This window comes from Silurus aristotelis, assembly GCF_946808225.1.
Source record: "Silurus aristotelis genome assembly, chromosome: 5".
NCBI lineage: Eukaryota > Metazoa > Chordata > Actinopteri > Siluriformes > Siluridae > Silurus > Silurus aristotelis.
Genome location: NC_139578.1, coordinates 7,549,108 through 7,566,607, shown reverse-complemented (window position 1 = coordinate 7,566,607; position 17,500 = coordinate 7,549,108).

The window sequence follows — 17,500 nt, the reverse complement described above, 5'->3', positions numbered from 1 at the left end:
TGCCTTAAAGGGTGCTGTTAAAGTGCTGTCTAGGATACTCAGGATGGGTGAGATTCCAGTAAAGGGTGCACGTAACCCATGTAATTGAGTGTCTATAGTCTCTGATGCTTCATGCCAAAGAAGCACAAAGTGCCTGTCAGCCAGCTCCACTTGTCTGCCATTGTTCACCAGACCCAAAGATCAATCACTTTGTATCAGGTTTAAAGGAAGTGTAGGGAGGTGAGTGCTAAGATGTACACACACACATACACACACACACACACACACACACACACACACACACACACACTGACCCAGTCACATATTCACATACGCCAAGGTGACAAGCAGCTGGGCCGAAGCTCCAATCGATGGCAGACAAGGGAATCAGCAACAAGGAGAGGTAAAAAAAAACAATCACATATCAGATTGAAACTGACTTCTCCTTGTATCTTTAGGGCCTGGCTACAATAGATTGGACAGGAAATCCAATGGCAAGCTGAGGATGAAAAAACGAAAAAAATGGAAGGAGTAAAAAAAAAAGTAAAAAAAAAAAAAAAAAAGACCCTGATTGCTAATACGCTTCAGCCAGAGCCATTTTAATCTTTGACAGTGCAGGGATCTGGTGAAAACCATTATCACGTACTCACTGTCTACGATAAGAGGCCTCTAATCTGTTTGCTGGAGGTATTGAACAAATGCATTTGAGGAGCCAAGAGGCACGAGGTGAGGGTGGGAGAGGGTGTGTGTATATGTGTGTGCGTGTGTGTTTGCGGGGATCAGATGAGAATTGGAAGAAGACTGTGTTAAAAATTTTAAGCAGGTGCATGTCCTAAAAAGAAGGAGAAAGGAGTGAGGAGAAAAATCACATATCTAAATGTACAACTTGTAAATAGAGAATATTCCATAAAATGTATTTTGAATATTTTTATGAGCTGAAATTTACAACTTGATATATAGTGTTAAAAAAAGAATGGGCTAAGTGTGGGTATGAAATGCATTTAAATGAAACCAATCTGTAAAGTAACGCAGTTCTTTGTGTTTGTTCTGTTACGCACGGGGCGGGCGGTGAATTTCAAACCTAGGCTTTCAGTGGTGTCCTACCTAAAAAAAACGACCTCATCATCATTATGACACTACGGCTGTTAAACACCATAGTATAACAGAGCGCTGCATCACAGACAGGCATCTTATGCAGCGAGTGTGAATGCCATTACTAAAGCAAGAAACCCAATGATTACAATTCAGCAAGTCTCCTTTTACTGCAGCCACAGCTGCACCACCCGCACATGTCATCTCTAGCAGAAGCATCAGTATTAATCTTGAAAACCCTGGGTTTTCCATGCATTTTTGTACATTTCCATACATTTTTGTGCAATATTTCCAGGTGTTCTGGAGGATTTGAAATAAAGGCAAGTTGTGTGTTTGTGGGCAAAATGTATAGAAAAGAAAAAGCTAAATTATAACTGGTTTGTGAAAAAGCTTAACAACTGTTTTGAACAGTTCTGGCCGACCTTTCCTTACAATGTCCAGCTTTTCACGAAAAGTCTGTCTTGGTAAATGTCACTGTAAGTCTTGTGAATTCTCTTCTTTTCGGCGCGAGTCGCGCATGCGCAGCATCTCGAGCGCGGCTTCTCAGACACTGGCGCATAGGCATCGGCGCACAAATTGCGCAGTTGAGGCGCAGTGGCACTCTCGATGCATTACAGGTGATGCCGTGTTAGAGCGCAGGAAAAAGTTTGTGGAGCTGTACGTGTGCTCCACTGTTCCTCTATAATCGTAGAGATTGTTAAAGGAGACTACGTTGTGATGTTTATTTTGCTACAGGATGTTAAATATGTATAATCTGTATTTTAACTGTTTTGATGCACCTGTTATATATTCGGGTTAGCCGCTAGCATTGGCTGCTCGGGCTAAACGTGTTACTAGTTTTTGTACCATGGTGTTAAGTAACTACTCTGATGGTTTATTATTGATTTTATTAAGCATCTGTTTTTTTTAATAATTCAGTGCACTATGCAGTATGTTGTCTCAGTTACTTATTAAGAGTTAAGACTAATGCTTCTGTATGGTGTCTGTTGTACCAGTTGGCTAATGTTCGTGCTAGACATGTCATGTTATAGTTATTCTGTGTTAAGCAGTTGTTTCTTTATTTCATTCCTAGAATGACCCTGTGTGTAATGTTATTCTTGCGAGTTCTGCGGCGGTCAATAACACAATCACCAGTAACAGTAAGTGTATATGCAGTGTACAAAATCCATTTATTTTCTTCTGTCAGTCATTGGGAATGATAAAACAGCTAATAAATCCACACAAATATATTTGAGCTTGTGCAGTATGCTACAAAAGTGGCTTGTGAGCTCTGACTAGTGCACTCTCTGACCTTCCTATTAAAGGATGTGAAAATGCAGACATGATCGGATGCCTTGTGGAGGGCCAAATTGCAATCTGATTGGTTAAAGCAACAGCTTTATGCAAGTAGTTTATGCTTAAAAAAAGCCTGCAGGTGCGAACTGTGAAGGCCTTGTGGCAGACACTTTGACCCTGCGAACATGCGATGTGAGGGATGATATCTGATCAGAGGCGGGGGGGTCAGGGACAGCAAAGCCTTGGATGTAAGTGCACAGTTGCGGTGGTAGTGTAGAGGTTTGTAGTCTTAACTGGGTTTCTCGCTTTAGTAAAATGGTATTCACCCTCCATATGTAAAATGCTTCTCTCTCTGTATTGACGGTTTTTATAATTGCGACGTGATGGTGGTATTAACAGGTAGATTAAGTCGGGTAAGTCCCCACTGAAGACCCAGGTACCAAATGCATGGCCTGCCACTGTATCTGATTGAATATAAACTTCAACTTAAACAGACACTTGTCTGAGAAAGAAACCAGAGAGAACAGCTATGAAATAAAGAGAATAAACCATTGGGAATCATTTAATACATATTCATGGATGAAAATACACATATGTATACTATATATATAAATAAATAAAAGATCATGCTGATAATGTGTAGCTCTGCAGAGTAGGCCTTGCTGGCCCTGACAGCCGACTACTACATTTAGGCTTTTGTTGAATTGGTTAGTTGGATTTTCAGACCAATTTCCTACTTTGAAGCTTTTTTATTGGCAAATCATTTAAAAGAAAAATATGGTAATGCTTGAAATATGCTAAAATAATCGGCCAATAGTATAAGACAAAATCTTGAAATGACTAAAAATATCAGTAAGTCTAATTAATTTCCTTCTATATGATTTAAAAGCTTTTATAAAGAGAGATGTATGAAAAATGTAAGTTGCCTATATTCAAGATTTTTGCTGCGATTCTATCGTCACGCTGATTCACCCTTGTGTTCTCTCTCTTCCAATCCATGGCCCAGTGTCTCAAAGGAAGAATCAGAAGAGCACATACATCTTAAACAAAACCAGTAACATACAGAGAAATACCCACTACACTTGGTGATTTACTGTGGTGCTTAAACATGTCCTGGTTTCCCAAAAGCATCAGGGTCTTTGGTAAATGTTTAAAGCCAGCATCACATTGAAGACTCTCAAGTTAAACTGCTCTGTATTTTATAATGCTTTTGGGAATCTGTGCTTCACATCTCCAATTTGTTTTCTCCAGTTAGGCTCTTCCTGCTTCTGGCTACCACGACCAGCTTTTGACCTTTAAACCTAAACATGGGTCACAGGATCAAGCCATTACAACAAGATTTATCCTTGCGCTCTCTCTCGAACACACACACACAGCCTAGTCCATTTCACTCTGCACTCTGCTGGTCAACCCCCCCTGAACCCCTCCCCACCTCTCCTGCCAACCCCACCTTACAGACTCCACCCCCCCTTTCCAATTGACCGTCCTATTTGTCCGTGGCAGAATTCTCGCAGCCCCTGGCTACTAGTTAACCTGCACTCAGAGACCCTTTCTGTGAAATGCTAAGGATTGCGGAACTGTAAAAGAGGGACGACGTGATGTGCAATATGTCACACAGAAGGACATTTTCACTCTTTCACTCGGCGCTGCCGGTGCACAGCCGAGGCCCAAGGGCATCATCCACCTCTGCTTGCTAACCCCTTGTATAAGTTTCCAATTCCAGCCAGCCGCAGGATTATGAAGCTTTTTTTTTTTATTATTATTTATTTTATTTTATCGTCAAATTATTGCCATGCTGATAAGATGGAGATGATGAGGTCCTGGTGTGTTGGACCTTGACCTCTCTTCTGGTAATGGAGCAGTCTTTGACTCACTGAGGAACACACACATATACACACACACAGGCAAACAGACTGTCTTAGGTGTAACTGTTAATGGCATGTATCTACAAGGCAAAAATGCTAATTTCAACATTATAGGTACTCACATAAAGTATGAAAGAGGTCCTGTTAATTCCAATTCTCCTACACACACACACACACACACCCCTAGGGTAGGTGCTAGTGCTCATAGAGATGGAGATTGGTTTATAGTTAAATGTCAGTGGGAGTGAAAGGATAGCCCAGGGCCAGTGTTCTCTCTGCTGCCTGTTTTGCTCACTAGTGCACTGTCAATATGGGGGCCGGGGTCTGTATGAAGTTTGAAGGGCCCTAATAAGTCTTGTTTGTGTGTGTGTGTGTGTGTGTATCTGTGTAGTGATGGCCAAAGCAATGAAACCTCTCTGATATCTACTAATCACCAGGGATATGGCCGCTTCCTGTCCTCCTTCACGAGATCTTTGTTTCATACTTCTCATCTTAGAGCACGAGAGTTAAGTGGCGATCCATCATGCGTTAGAGTGATGATGAGATGAGGATGAGAACTTCTGGACCACAACGATTTTTTCACTCTGCTTATTCAGGTTACTGATTCACGTGTTATCTAGAACATTATTATCTATACACAGATTTCTTATGCAATGAATCAAAGCAAGATGTCACCAACAGATGTGGAAAAAGTAATAAAATATTCTACTCAAGTAAAAGTACTGTTACTTCAATAAAATTTTTCTAAAGTACAAGTAAAATTTCCAGTCTAAAAAAGAAAAGTAAAAAATAGATCAAAATTGGGTATTGTGGGGGATTCTAGTGTGGTTTAAAAGGGAAATATACATTTCAAAGTAATTGTTTTTAATTGAAGGAACAGCGCTACAAATTAAAGTGCAATAAAAAAAAAACCAACAACACTACAATCCATGACTTTAGTCTAATGTGCGTTATGCACTTTTGCAGCATTAATTATCTCCAATGTCATTTTTTTAATGTCATTTATGATACTGAGAGAAATCACGAATGCAGATTCAGAATTCAGACACAAGGTTGAGCGCATGGAATGAACAACAGGTTTCTGTGGCATTCCGCTTTCGGCTGTGTCTACATCACTGTCCTCAGTCTTGCCCATCTACATCTTTCTTGTGAGTTTAGCACTTTTGTCATCCTCTCATCAATCAGTGTAGTAGTTTCCGGATTGTGATTTCTTTCCACCTGCATTATTTTTATTTATATTTTTTACTCAGTAACGGATATGATTTAAAATGTATTTAAGTACAATACTTAAAAAAAAAAAAAAAACCTTACTTAAGTAAAATTTAAATTGTGGATTTTGGAAACTACTTTTGAAAGTAGAAGTGTATATAAAAAAAAAAACGACTTAATTACAATGATGCTAATAAATGTAATATGTTATTTTCCACCTCTGGTCATCAGGATGTTTCATTTGTCTTGAGATGAAATTTTAAACTAGTTTGAGCCAACAGGAAGGCTATGGTAGCTCAAGCAACCACTCCTTACAATCATGGTGAGAAGTAAAGCATCTCAGCACCATATCAAGGTCAATGAGACATCAGATTTAAATCAGGACAAGCCCAGGACAAAGATCTGAGGCTACAGTGGACACAGATTTGAAAAAGATGAATAGTTGGAGCTTGGAAAAAGTAACAAGTGACCAAGTGACACTGTTTTTTGTCTTTCTGTTGTGTGCCAAAAATATATCATATCTGGATTTTAACTAAATTTGTATTCATGAATAAGAAGCATTAACCAAATTGAACTATACATGTAATCTGTTAGTTAGACTTGAGCCTGCAGCCATATAGAGATCTACAGTATTTCAGCTTTCAGCACTAACCAGCCCAAGCCATAGTTAAAGTAGGCACTGCCCATGGGTATGAATGGTTGGCATTCAAAAACTCTGCTCTGGCGTCTTCACGGATGAATCAGTGCTAATGCCATCCTGACTTATTGTGCGTGAGTGATGCCTGTCCTCAGCCTCAAAACTGTCAATCAGCCTGGGGTGAATGTTTCACCGGGTAGGGTTGCACGGCTGACTAATTCAGTTATCCTGACAGATCCACCCGCTCCTCAAACAGTGTGAGCAACATGCCAGTGGATAGGCACTGACTAGCACTGGACTGCTGGACAGAGGAAAGGTCATTGTTTTTGTCAGCCAAAAGAATGCTGCTGATTTACACAGATGATTTCCACTGACAAAACAGACATTTTTCACTTCGTGTCCCCAAAATGGCCTGGAAATGTTAGAATTTTTAACTGGATTGTTAACGGTGAATCCTGATCACTGTTTAACATTCTACAAATGCTCACAACATTTTTGACCCTTATAGGTATGGGTTTTAATTTGCTCCACAAGCTTTTGACACAGTTTAAAAAATACCCAAACCCTGGTTCATGGTTTCATAACCTCAACCTACTGTAATTCTCTTTGGCAGTATTTTTTGGCATTTTAAATCCTAATCAGGCTCTAACAAATTTAAAATGTAGCTGCTCGAGTCCTTAATTATACCAAATACTAATTACAGATTACACACTATACATCTGCAGGCTCTCAGGGATTATGTGGTATGTAAAACCAGACTAACAACAGTGTTTCCAGTAATAATCTGTGGATAATAATTCAAATTTACAGTTGTTCCATCCAAAATGACTCCAAAATACAACTCATTTGCTGAAGGGTCTTTTAGTATGGATCCAATAATACCAGCTTGGTGGTGGATTTTATCTCGAATCCGATCTCTCAACTAGCCTGTGCTGATTTGACCACCTCTACTGCGGAGTTAACGGATGAATTTCCATTACTCATTTTCATGTCGACACCATACTCAGTTCCACAAAATTTCTATATCTCAGCAGTTATATATCTCAGAAGCACTTTGCTATTTTACTGTCAACCAATGTACATCTGTAATCGTTTGAATGTTTACAATATTATTAGATGGTAATAAAAAGGAAGATAAACAAACAAATTACAGTTTAAAAACAATACAGTTTGTTTTCTTGTTAAACAAGAGTATCAGCTGGAAAACACTATGTCAGTAGGTGAAATAATTAAAGTGCTATGTTTTACCAAGAGTCATTTCAAATGGAAAAGGCTGGGAGAAGTGAAAGTCAGAGGTTATTATATATTGCTGAACTGGACTCTAGAAGTGTGACAGAGCTCGTGTGTCATGTTCATAGATGAGTCAATTCGCAGTCACTGTCCGTAATCATTCTCTGTCAATGTTAGGAGTATGGAGTGGCCTGGATGTCTATGAATCATCAACTGTCACGTCCTTCCTTCACACCTTGCATACCAACATCCACAAGTGGAGAGAGCAGCAGGTTTTTTAAGCCCTCTTTGACACACACTGATACAAATACACACAAACACACATGTATATGCAGACACACACTTTACGGGCTCAGTGCTCCAACTATCGCCACATGGCAGTGAACTTTGGGGGAGATAAATGAATATCCCCGTACACATAAACAACATCACATAGGGCCCTTCCCGACTCTTCTCCACTAATTCCTATTCATTTAAACGCCACATGGGCAGGCCACGCAGCCAGAGACACATTCATTATTTAGCTGCTTTTGTTTATGAATAGCTTACTGGGGCAGGCCTGAGCCTGCATGCAACGGGCCTCGTAAATCACAGGCATCGAGTTTTTTTTTTTTAGTGAGTGTGTGTGTCTGTATGTGTGTGTGTGTGTGTGTGTGTGTGTGTGTGTGTGTATATGAGTGTGTGCGTGTATGCACATGTGCATGTTCAGCTTGAGGATAGCTTGTTGTCAATTTACCTTTGTGCTCCTCTTCCTTCTGTTTAATTAATAATGAGGACAAATATTTGTTTGTTCCAGGGGCGAGAGGGAGAGAGGGAGAGAAAAAGAAAAAAGAGAGAGATAGAATAAAGAAGATTGAGAACGATGCGTGATCCCCCTCTGGACAAAATTAAAGTCAGTGCTCTCTGTCAGCCTGGGCTGCTTCCCAACAAGCCTCCCTCTGCAGCTCTGGAGATCAGACGGGGAGGGGTGGGAGGCCCGCTGGAGTGATGGAACAGCCTGAGGTTGAAGGTAAACACGAACAAGCATCAACAAAAGCACCAGGACCCAGCCACCACCACCACCGGCAGCAACTCAGCCTGTCTTTATTTATCACTGAAAGATTTACCCCATCGTTTTTTTTGTTTCTAACCAGAGTGAAAGTACACAGAACAAGCTCAGGCTGTTTAACATAGTCTTGCCTATAAATAATCTTGCCCGGCGTCATTTGTCAACATGACACTCGCGCCCTTATTGAGTTCCACTTGGGGGGATCCAGCCAGTTTCTTTTCCCCAGTTCGCTCACTAAAGTGCTTTGGACCTGAACGGAGTAGTGATGGAAAGACACTAGGAAGGGCACATCCCTATGTTCATACACAGAGATTACTGATATGGACTTTGGGGAAAGTATACTCTTCTGTGTGAATATTATAGCTTGTGCTTTGAGGCTTTGGCCCAGAATTCAAAGCAGATTTGCTTACAGGTGGCTGAATGCTTGGGCTTCTGTATGTGAAGTAGTAAAAGCTCATCCTGGGTTTACTAAGACTCAAAGCTTGAAAATGCTGTGGTGCAGATGTTTGATTTTGACTAGTAGGACTTAAATTTTCTACTGAAATTCCAGTGTTGCCAATTAGAGAAACCACTTGAGCATGAAAGTGTTACCGGATGTCCACCAGCAGCTGCCAAAGAACCAACATGCTGTCCATGGTGCTGAAACAAGCAGCCTCACTGTTTCAAAGGCAAACCATTTTTACTTCATGAACTTACTTCATTATTTCAAGTAGTACATATGCATAAATTCTAGAAAATGCTTCATACGAACATATGGCATCACTTCTAAAAAAAAAAAAAAAATGAATGTTAACCTGTTCTATTCACTATGCATTTACACTTATATCATTTGGCAGACACCTTAAACAGAGCAACTTCTATATTATCCCAGTTATACAGCTGAGCAATCAAGGGTTAAGGACCTTGTTTAAGGGGCCAGCAGTGGCAGCAGGACTTGAACCCAACCTTCTGATCTAAAGTCCAAAATCCGATTCACTGAGCTATCGCTTCCCCACTGTTTAGACTTAAAATTAGGACTTAGAAAGACTTAGGAGGCACTTATATGGCTACCAGTAATATGAACTGTGTCATTTGAAGGAATCCTTAACACTGTTGCCATAGAAATGCTAATTCCATAGACATTTTCCAAGACCCCAAATAAGAATTAGATGTAAAATTCAAATAAAGGGGTAGTTCATTGGTTAAAATGTTGGACTTTTGATCATAAAATCTACTTTAAATTTCCAGCCCTGTTACAAGAAAACAGGGCTTTTTCTAAAGGACTCGCTAAAGAATTCTTTCCCAGTATTCTTCCAGCTTTAATCACGCCTTGCCGTGTATAGGATTATGCATAACCTGCATGGCATGATGCACAACCCCACACCTAAGCACCTGACACGGAGCAGAATATGAAAACAACAACTTACACCCAGCTCTTATTCCCTTCGATTTGTCTTGCTTAAAAAACAAACAGGCCGTGAGTGGATGAATAAATAAAGGCGTGAAGAATGGATGGTGCAGAGAAGGGGTAGGACATTGCAGAGGTGCATGGGGACCTTTGGGAGCACAGGCCTGTAAAGGAGTTCTCACACCCAGGTGCAGCTCTGGCTCCGGGTGCAGCGTTTATCATTGTGTCCGACCCTGAAAGGGGACCATCCATCAAGCTGCATACATCAGTGATCATTGATGTAGAGAGGAGTCACTAGTCTGCAGGATTCCGTGGGGTGCTTATTTTTGGGGGGATACTATGCTGCACATATTTTCACCACCCATTGGGGTCCACACGCTGTTTTGGGACTTTGGAAAGTTGGTATAATTTGACCAGTGGAGTAAAACAACTCAAATGTGTCAGGAGATTCCCATGGTAATAGGAAGTTCCCAGTTAAAGTTCAGGTCTTCTTGATTTAACATACTCATACAGTACCAATATTGACCATCAGTCCGTAAAATAGAGCGGAGGATAAAGTTGATGTATGTGATTTTGCTCTCTGGTTTCAGACACATAGTCCCTTGTAATGCATCTACGTGCCTACTATTACGGATCTTATTGTGAATGCGAATTTGCATCACAAGAAAGAAGCTTTATTGAGGTATAAATTTTACTACTGCATCGGTCACAGATTACAATTTTTACTTAGAAATACGACTCTGTGTCACGCAGCATCCGTGTTTGCCGGAGTAAGAAGTGAATCATTCCAGCGAATGATAAAACATTTAGAAAAGATGCAGTGGATGAATAGGAGACAGATTTACAGCAGGTACTCTACATTTACTTCTGTATAATTCCTCGGTTATTGAGGGCTCTCATTTATCCTTCCTGCTCGAGGCAAACCCGTCACTGTGAATAAACGCACAATACCACGTAATCAGTGACTCCAAATGAGTAGACAGAGAATAGCGGTTTATTATGAGGACCAATTCATCTGTGCAGCCACATACTTCATTTTATCTGCCCTCGCTTTCTTTGTCTTTAAACCGTCTCCCTTCCCTTTTTGACGGAGTTGGGATGCCATTCCCGTCATAATGCTCACGTAAAAATTAGATGCTGACTCAGGAGCTACTGTGGGTCGATTCCCGATCAATAGTCACTGTGCAAATGAGAGGTGGCACTTTAAAGCATGCTGGACATGAGTAACTTCTGACCTGGGAATGCTCGACGGTGTTCAAAGAGCAGTAGAGCAAGACTCGTCAGTCCCAGCAGCTTAAAATGCTCACGCACTTCCCTGATGACCATTGATCAGTGGCTCCGTCACCAGACTACAGTGCAGAGACCCAGGAGGGCCTTCTTTGTGGTGGATTAAAGACTGGTGGACAGCACTCGGTTGCCCGGGGCCAACCAAATAAAGAGCACATGCTTTATGACAGGCCGAGCATGCGACTGGCTCAATTTAACCGCTCGATAGCTCATCTCACACAAATTGCACCGTGTTGACGAGCCAAAGGGGGCCATCATCAGCTCTGGACACAAATATTGCTAAAGGGTTAGAAAAAGAGAGAATGACATCTTGTTGCGATATTGTGTACAAAAGCACGAGCACACTAATAAAAAATATATTCTGTAAATTCAGAGGCCAAAAATTAGCATTTGTTTGAAAGACCTTAATAATGTTCCAAAAAAAAAAAAAAGCATTCACGTCTGTCAAACAGGAACAACATGCAACCCTACACACAAACAGAAACAACCCAGAATGTGAGACCATGGAACTGTAAGACAGTGATGCTCCCTGCTGCATCACTTATATACACATTTATCTAACAAAACAGTCTAATGTGAATTCGTTTTTCTTATAAAATATCTGGAAAACTTATATCACCAAAAAAATCCTATCATCTTCATTTATCACAGTTTTTAATATAAAAAAGTTTTCTTTTTCTTTTTTTATAAAGATTTTTTAATGATACACCTTTACTTTAAGCATGTTGGAGATTTTGGGGGTCCAGGCACCTAGTTATTGCTCTCTTAAAGAAATATAGTGTATTCCTCGGTAATCCATTTGATTGCATGTTAAAGCTCAAAAACAGAAAATGAATTACCATAAAATTCCACAATTATTTCCCCAAATGTAACTGACTGTAATGTAACAGTTTTGAACACGCTTTTAACGATTTTCATGTTATTTCCTAACAGAAGAATTAAGCATATAGAAACAGAGGTGGCCCAGAAAGTGCCAACTAATGTTTTAGCAGCAGGCCAGCAGCCTGCACCTGAGAGGATGGCTTCATTTGAGCAGAGTTGACAGGAGGCACAGGCATCACACAGCCCTTTTCACTGCTCGGGCTGTAATTAAACATTACAATGAGCGGGGGCCCACGAGACAGCCTGGATAATTAGCAGCTGAATGAGATCCTCTCCTTTCCTCCTCTCTCGCTCTCTCTCCCTCTGTCTCTGTGTTCCTCCAGAGGCATTTACTAAAGAGAACATGACATCGAGCTTTCAAAGTTTGGTTTGTTTTTGTTGGCTTAGCTAAAAGGTGGACAACAACCCCATAGGGAACAGTATGAAAAAAAAAGTCTATAATACAACTTCAGGTGGCCTTGTACGTGCTGAGTTCAGCACTGCAGCTTTGCCTCAACGTGCTAGCCTTAAGCTACATTTTGTAAAGGTCTGTAGCACTTTGGCCAGGAGAGGACACGAGGGCCTTTGGCACCATAATTAGACTGGTGGTGGTGTTTTGCCCTGGCTTGATGGCTAGGCCGTCAAAAAACAACATGCTCCAATTAACATCCCCTTAATGCGGCCACCGTGGACCCCATGTGCCCTCCTGGCCCTTTAGAAGTGCAGAATCAAAGAGCCAGGAAGCACACGCTCCAAGGACATAATTGGGCTGCCCTCTGACCTACGTATCTTAAATCAACCAGTTTGACTGCTGCCAAACACTCCCCTGTGCTAACTAGCGCTTACCACCAGCACTCATTAGAAGAAAATAGCCTCAGTTTGTAAAAAAAAAAAAAAAAAAAAGCAGACAAACACACATCCAGACACTAAAAAGCCAGGCTCCATCATCATATTTTTTCTATCATTCACTCAAATTAAAAGGGACCACATTGCAAATCGGGGCTAAATAAGCAGAGCATTTACATTTTGAAAGTTTAGGCCGACAATTGCTGTATTAAATCTGCTCCAATTAATTCGACATTAAAGACTAACCTGAGCCGGGGGAAAGTCAGGCGGACTGTGTGGAGACAATGTGGAATCAGGCATGAACAAGCGACTGCTCATTAAATCGATACGTCCCAGAAGGATGGGATGTCCTCTGTTCAGCCGCCGTACTGCCAAACGGTGCTGATAAGGAACATGGCCACATCATTAAAACCTATGCAGTCGCCAGCAGTTTACTGAGGTGCCCTTATTTACATCTGCACAAACTCTGTAAAACTGTGCTTTTGATTGCCGTAACGACTCGGCACATGCATATGGAGGAGTGCGGCCCGACGTTGCAGCCAGAAATAACTACAGTCCTTATTTCAACCGTGAGGGGAACAAGCTTCATTTATTTTCCCTGACTATGCATAGCAATGGCTCTTCATTTTATGGCAATGACGATCATAAAAAGGGCTGTTGGCTGCTCCTGGGGGAGATTATTTACTCCACACGCAATCATCATTATATGTTGGGAGCAAAGAGAAACATATTTATGTCATTTCCATAAAGTATGACTGTAGCATCTGCACCATGAAAGGCTCAGAGGAAAAATAAGGGTAATAAAAAACGAAAGCCGTTAGGTGGCTTGTAGTATGCAGCTGTATGCTAACTGGTTGACAGAAGCAGCACCAGTTCTCTAATGCTTTCAACATCCAACAAAGGGTATTAAAGGGTAGACTTGTGTAACACTACAATATTTAATTGTGTCTTGGTCTAGTCACCAAAAGTGAGAGGACATATAACATTGTACAGGTGCAAGTAGACGTACATATTTCCCTTTTATGAGATTTCACTTATGATACAGCACTCCACGGGAAGAAGGGCTGTTTATGGTGGCATGCACTTCCCCTGTCCGAGTATCTTCTTTAAATCATAGAGAGTAAGCAGAGCCATGGGCACACTAAAGGAGGAGGACACATGGACAGCATTGAGGGTTTTATTCGCAGCATGGTGGATTCAGAATCAGCAGAAATAAATGATCCCGAGGCCAACAAAGTTATGTGAGGTGTAATCGAGCCACAGCAGCAGGGGGGGGGGAGCCGAGATGGCCATGCAAAAGTGCTCTATCAAACAGCCGTGGCAGGTGCTCCAGCACAGCAGGCATGCTAATGACAAGAGGCCCTGCTTAAGCCGTCCACTTCTTCTCCTGTGAAGTAGTTCTCCATGGCTCGACTGACTTAACCAACCGGTGCACTCTTGGGAAATTATCCTAAATGGGCTTGCTGTCTCTCAGCGTGAAGTACACACGGATGTTAATCCAGAGGCAGAGGGTCCACTCCTGCTTGTGGGCACACGTCTTCACAGGCACGATCGCCAGGGTCAACAGTAAACGGAAAAAGCTGTGGCTTCTGATTATGCAGCCCGTAATAACGGATCCTCTCCGACTTGACGAAAAATTAACTAGTGCACCATCATTTGATAGGCAAGAGTTCAACCCAATCTCCTTTTATTATCGTGAGTATTTAGCTAGTTCTTGTGTGCCCTGGATATGAATAAAGCGTTACTAAAAGAGAGAACAATTTTTTTTTTAATGATGATAAAGGTGATAATATTTGAGGTTGCAATCCAGACAGATTCTGGACTTGTTTTTAGATTTGGGGGAAAAGCAAAATGTAGATTTGCTTTCACATAGAATGATTCCTGATGAACTGTGGATTGATTTTGCAATTCAATATGGTACCAAATTTTTAACAGAGGTGGGATGTAACGAAATACTTTGTTAGTGTACTTAAGTACATTTTTCTGGTGCAAGTACTTCCCTATTTATATTTCTGACAACATTGCACTGCTTTGTTTTCTACCAACTACCATTTCCGGGTCATCACGCGCCACAGACGTAGGCTAGTTTGAGAAGCTAACAATGAGCAAGGCAGAAGGCAACAAGAATTATGGGGATAACATGGATAAGACAGAGGGAGTCAGAGATCATCATCATCTTTCCTCTGCTTGTGTTCTATGTGGTGGATGTTTAGCCTGGATAAATTTTTTTTATTAATATAATATGATGTGTGGTTCAGTTACCAGTGTGACACTAAAGCAGGTAGTAGTAATGGCTACTTTTTACTTAAGTACATGTCAGAGCCCAAACTTCTTTAACTTGAGTGAAAAAGTGTAGTCAGTGCTTCAACTTTTACCAGAGTCTTTTAAAACACGAGTATCTGTACTTGAGTGAAGGAAGTGTGTACAGAATAGTTATACACATGGAGTCAAGTTAGTAAACCTTTATCTATAAAGTAATGATGGTCGTTCATGAACGATTCCTTAATTTTGAACGAGTCTTTAATGTAACTTTAATGTAAGAACGAGTAGTCTCAAAGATTGATTTTTGATTTGATGAGCAGAAAATTTTACCGATTACTTTGTTCCAGTCATATTCAAGTCATGAAGCATTCAGTCTCTTCATCTGGTCACAACAAGCCTATTGTTGCTATCACAAAATTTGCAGTTGTATTTACATTTATGGCATTTAGCAGATGCCCTTATCCAAAGCGACTTTCAAATGATCTCATTTATACAAATGAGCAGCTATGGAGTTAAGGGCTTTGCTCAGGGGTGGCAGCTTGGTGGGGCTGGGAATTGAACTCACGAACTTCAGATCCAAATTCCATTGCTAACCATTAAGCTACCACCTCTTAATTGTAATATTTTAGGCATGAAAACAAATGCAGATAGTTTTTACAACAGGGTTCAGGGAGCCCCCGACAGTGTTTTTAATAATTGATGCTCCTGTGCTGAAAGTTACATCTTTCCAAATTTCTCAAACAAGCTCTCAGGACAAACAGTTGCGAATTCCTACGAATTCAAGCTATATGAAATTAGAAACCAAACTAAGTTCGAGTTTCTTCATGCCCCTTCCACACTCTCTTCTTCATTTAGATTCTCATCCGCAGGTCTTGAGTGTATGCATGATCGTTGAGAGAGCGGTTCTGTAAAAGGCAGTTCATTTGCCCCAATCAGCTCATTAATGCAGCCATCATGCTCATTTTTGCCTCCGAACCAACGCCACAGTTGTGTTTAATTTGCCTTTTCCATTATTGTTTCCATTATTTCTGTTAACTTCTGCGGGCGACTTCTATTTTAACCTTGAACTGGTCACCTTGATGTTAATGACTTGAATAAAGAGAGACCCGGGGTGTGCATGCGACATGCCATCTCTACAAATTAACAGTCAGGGAGAGAAGGGGATGGGGAGGGAGAGGGGTGAAAGCTTTAAACTGTGGGTTTGATTGTCTTTAATCTGCATGTGTCCAAATCATATCTTTTTTTTTAATGCTTTTTTTTTTTTCTGGCACATGGCACCTTTTTTTAAAATTTTATTTCTAAGACTTTTCACATTACACATTCACAACAAATATGTACAATTGCTGTGATATTGTAATCTATACTCACTTTCACACTCAAAGCTGGAACGAAAACAACAGCTTTTACCATCACTGGGTTGTGCACGTACCATGAACTGTGCATATGTATACTCTGCATACAGATATACAGGCGTATGGACTCGATACCTTCCTTCTTTCAAAGTTACCTTTCTATAGAAATTACTCTGTACATCATCAAGTCTTTTTTGTGGAATTTCGATTAGATTACTAATTCTGATTATTTGATTTAAAACACAACTGAAACGACTACATACTGAGTATGAAGAAAAGTGATTCCTGTCTCAATTGGTCTCTATTAATGCATACTGCAGTTTCTTCGTTTGTCCACCAGTGTATTTAATAACAATAATATGTATGTAATAAAAATTATATCGAGGAATAAAAGAAGTACAATCATCGGTCACACAAAAGCAGCAGTTAGTGTTTAAATGTTATTAAATATTAGTTTAAATATATAGATGAAGACTTTATGAAGATACATATTTGTTATATTTGAAATGAGACATCACAAGTCGAAGCGAATGAGTCATTCTGTGTGGTGTGTGTGTGTGTGTGTGTGTGTGTGTGTGTGTGTGTGTGTGTGTGTGTGTGTGTGTGTGTGTGTGTGTGTGTGTGTGTGTGAGTGCAGTGACACAGTCGAGGCTGGTTAATTAGAATTGTGTCAGTGAGTAAATGTGCTGTGACCTGGACCTGTGCAAGCGCCATCTCCAGCGCCATGGACGACCCTTTCAACTGCTTCACTAGAGATTCTGGATAGGCCTGTCAACCACTCTGTAAGTGTGTGTGTGTGTGTGTGTGAGAGAGAGAGAGAGACAGAGGGGTGTATGAGGAGATCAGACAGGAGAAAGAGAAAGTAGCACGGGAGGTAAAAAGGACCCTTGTCCGTGTTTGTCCTGGAGGGTCCTCGAGCCCTACTCCAGGGGACAGGCACACCTCTGTGCTTCATGAGCTATGGTAATGGGGCCTCGATGAACCCTTCAAAGGCTTACAAAGGCCTCTTATACTGCAGGAGAGTCAGGAAGAAGGTGCATGCCTGTGGGCACTGTCAGGCAAAGATGTCATACCTGGATTTTTTACTCTTATCTGTCACAAGTCATTAATTTATTCCCTACTTTTCTTGCTGCAATTCATCCTAATTCTCCATAGATTCAGGATCAGATG